The sequence below is a fragment of the Coffea arabica genome, chromosome 1c (assembly GCF_036785885.1).
Source record: "Coffea arabica cultivar ET-39 chromosome 1c, Coffea Arabica ET-39 HiFi, whole genome shotgun sequence".
Classification (NCBI taxonomy): domain Eukaryota; kingdom Viridiplantae; phylum Streptophyta; class Magnoliopsida; order Gentianales; family Rubiaceae; genus Coffea; species Coffea arabica.
Window position 1 is genome coordinate 27,044,653 of NC_092310.1, and position 4,143 is coordinate 27,048,795.

A 4,143-nucleotide genomic window follows, 5' to 3' on the forward strand; every position below is an offset into this window, starting at 1 on the left:
ATAAGTTAGTGATTAGAAAGTAAAAACCCTAGTATACGCGATTTAAGTAAAATCGGCTCGAACCGACGGGTACCGTTTGTTACCGGGTAAACACACCACTTGACCCATACTTTATTACCTTAATCTTCTTATTTTATTTCAGCTAATTAACCCTCAAAATATCTCATACACCAGCCACAATATTTGACCAAGAAAACAAGAGAAAAGAAAAAATTTGACTACCAATCAACTTGTGACACTTGTCACCTTTGACCCAAATCAATTCCTATCCTTTTAACCTTCTTTGAAGCTTCAATTGCACTTCATTTCAGCCTCTATTTCTGCCATATGAACCGTGAGAAAGAGAGGGAAAAGCCAAGAGAAAGAAATCATAATCCATCTTGAGTTTGGTCCACTTAAGTGAGAAAACAAGAAATCTAAACCGATTAATCAATAGTTTGAGAGCTTGGGAAGCTTAAGGAACCAGAAATTTCAAGAGGAGATGAAGTATTACTCTTGCAAGCCCTTTTGTTGAGGTATAAGGTCTGACCCATGGCTTTGGTTCTTTTATTTTTGTTTAAGATGTTATATAGCTTGTGTTTTGGTTAGATTAGTAGCTATACAAGTTGTTGTGATGATTTTGGGGTGATGTATATGACTTTGGGTTTGACTGATTTCCTTCTTATACTTGTTGTAGGAGTGGTATATGATGTATATAGGCTTGTATAAGAGGTTGTGGTAATGATTGAATCAAGAAAATGAAGAGATTGCCCCTGAAATCCCAAATTTCCAGATTTCTGGAAAATATGACTTCCATTCTGTCCGGTTTTAGTGCTCCATGTTACAGGCCGAATTAGCCTTAGGTTAAAACATGAAAGTTGTAGGGAATGATGTTTTAGAGATGCCTCCAAAATTTCAGCTCAATCGGAGTAACGTAGCCTGTGCAAAGACTAAATTACCCCTGCTTCCCTGTTTCTACCCGAATTTGATAATTGCGTCTGTAATTGGATTATTTTGGTTGGGAATACTTCGGAATTGGTTTTTGAGGTCTTCTGATGAATTGTAGCCATGTTTCTAAGATTTCGTATGGCTTTGGAATTTCTGGATTTGGACTTATGTAGGCTGTTTTATGATGTTTGTACTAGAATATGGCTTGTGAACCTGTTTTGCAATTCTGGTGTAGTATATTACATTTTTCATATAGTTACACTCGAAATTAGACTGAGTGGCCTTCTTAAATATTGTAGCCCCTTAAGTCCTGTATATGCCTGTAAAATTTCAGGTCAAACGGATTAGTGTATCATGCGTCATAGATGAAATACTCAAGCCTGTTCTGAACTTCAGATTCTGTGCGTTTTTAGTTTAGCTTCTGCCCGTGACTTTTTCGGTTTTGATACCGTATGATCTGGGTGTTGACTCCTTCATAAGAAATGTAGATCTTGGTTTTAGCTTCGAATTGGTATAAAGTACGTCGAAATCCGAGTTTCGTAGCTCCCGTTATGACCGAAACAAGATTTATCGTCAGAACTGCCTTTGAATCTGGACAGTTCTGACAGGTACTTTGGCACTCCATTTTCGTTCTGTTCTGAATAGATTCAGGTCTTAGCCAAAACATCAAAGTTTTATCCTTATGTCTCAGATTTCTAATGCCTTTGGAATTTCCTGATTTGGATTTGTGAGCTGGGAGTTATGGTCCAGCAAACAACCCTATTTGTCACCCTAAGACGTAAATTTCTGGTATTGTTTTCTACAATTTCGACCTGCTTCCATTCAGATCTAGATTAAAGTTTCTTCAGGGGATTTGTAGCCCTTTCTCATAGTTTCGAAACGGTATCTCGTTCACTTTGATCCGACATTCCTAGCCTAATCTTTGATCAAAACGGTTTGAGATGGCAGATTTGGCCGTTTCCTTTTGCCGTTCCGCGCACTTGCATGTGCCAATTTTGCCGTTTCCATACTTACGTGTGTTGGCTTTTGCTGTTTTGCCTGTTTTGGGTCTGTTAGTAACCTTTTGTGATATAATGTGATAAAATCTTTATTTCAGACCGTGGTGAGCTAGGCGGAGCCGGTGGGGCCCACTACTAGCCAACACACGAAGTGATTTCCGCTTTTGTACTACTTTTGTATTTTGGGTAAGTATTCAGGCCGCTCTTGTGTGTTAGTTGCTTATGTGTTTCGATATGTATGAAGATGGTACTTAGGCGAGGGTGTACTTTATCGCACTCGACCTAAACCCTAAATTTGCGCACATATTTGTACATGGCTTGTGTATATGAGCAATTTTGGAATTAAAACCCTTGAGCTTGTGGCTCGGGATGATTTTGGAATAATTTTGTGAAGTTTGTGAGTTTGGGGCCCGATCTCAATACCTAGATGGACTATTCGAGCCGGTTAGGGCTTGGTCGAAGTCAGTCCAACTTGGTTTGAGGTCACCAAGTTTGTGAATCCGGTTCACCGAGTATGTGGACCAAGTTTGTGACCCGAGCTTATGACTCAAGCTCAAGTTTGTGATTTCGTTCGCCCGGGCAAGTTTGTGAGGTGACTGGCCAGTGAGGGTGATAAGGTGTTCGGTGGGTGTACAAGTGGAGTTCTACGGACCTTATTTGTGGTCGACGGAGTGTCGGCAGGAGGTCACGCATGGCAAATGACTTGGCTTTGGAGCCAACCTGTATCCTTCCTTTGTATTGTTACTTTTGCACTTGACTTGGCATTTTGTGAAATAATTGCTTATCTAAATGTGAAATTTACGCTTTTACCCCTGTTTACTTACTAAGCATATAGCTTACCCCTTTCCTTTTGTTTTCCTTAGCAGGGGGCCGACGCGGGGATCGCTCGGGAAGGTGTTTAGGGTTTCGATTATAGACGAGTGAACTTGTACTTGTTTTAGGTTGACTAGTAAGATGTATATATTTGTTGTAATGGTTATAGTTCTCAGCTTTTCTAGGTTTTACTTTCTGGTACTCGTGATGTGAATTGGATGTAATAGCTGAGATTTATCTTGAAATTCATTTGAGGACTGTAGTGTTTGAGTGAGTCCCGGCGAGAGCTGGGCAGGCGACCCGCCGAACCCTGGGGTACGCCCTAGGGGGTGGTGGGGCTGTCACACCAAGGGCAGAAGGGAACACATCTAAGCCGACTAATGCTAAAGGGTAATCGACCGAAAGTGCCGGCAAGGACCTATGCAATAGGAAGCCAAGAGGTGACAGACCCATTGGTAATCACCAAAGGTACCTTTCCTATTTTCCATCGTATTGAGGTTTCCTTCTACTCGTTTTACAAGATACTTAAAGACCATTGAGACTGTGAGATAAGGATTATACGGTTGGATCTTGGATTACGATACATAGAGTTACTAATTTTTGAGGTAATTCTTACCACTACTGATGAACTCGAGTATTCCAACCCTTAGCTCGTTGATTGAAATTTTGAGGACGAAATTCTTTGAATGAGGGAAGATTGTGATACCCCAACTTTTAGGATCATCTTTTGTTTAGTCTCAAAAAGGATATTACAGTTTCTCTAGTTTATTTTTGTTTTAAAACATTATTTTGTTTTAAAGAAGAAACTAAAGTTATTTCTTTGGGTTTGATTTAAAACCTTGTTTTGTTTTAAAAGACTAGAAACCCTAAAAGTCTAATCGAAATCCTAATTTCATTTGTGATTGACCGTTTTCTCAAATTTCTCATATTTCAACTGAAACCCTAAATTCAATTTTTGGAATTGTAAAACCCTAACGTTTTTCTTAAAAATGCCCTTTTATTTGGAAATTATTAATTTATAATAGCCCTACCACCCAATTATTCCACAATAAGTGCAAATGAACCTAGAAAGTAGGGTTTCACTTTTCCTTTTCAAGTTGGAGCAAGTAAGGGTTTTCACGTTTTTCCGTAGCATGATTATTCGGTACGGAGTGAGGATCAAAATTGGTAGGTAAGAGTGACTTTTGGATGAGGAAATATTATATGATTAGAAGTGATAATAATAAGTTAGTGAATTAGAAGTTAAAACCTTAGTATACGCGATTTAAGGAAAATCCGCTCGAACCGACGGGCATCGATCGTTATCGATTGAGTGCACCACTTGACCACTATTTTATTACCTTAATTTGCTTATTATTAATTGAGCAAAATTAGCCCTAAATATCCTCTCATTCCAGCCGAAATT

General features: G+C 39.1%; 1 long non-coding RNA gene across 1 annotated transcript; it reads left to right on the forward strand.

Annotated features, from left to right (window-relative positions):
* Positions 1-319: 319 nt before the first annotated feature.
* Positions 320-2,876, forward strand: LOC140006417 (uncharacterized). The gene is made up of 3 exons (XR_011814024.1): positions 320-515; positions 2,024-2,111; positions 2,789-2,876. It is a non-coding gene; the product is annotated as an uncharacterized lncRNA (long non-coding RNA).
* The last annotated feature ends 1,267 nt before the right edge of the window (positions 2,877-4,143 follow it).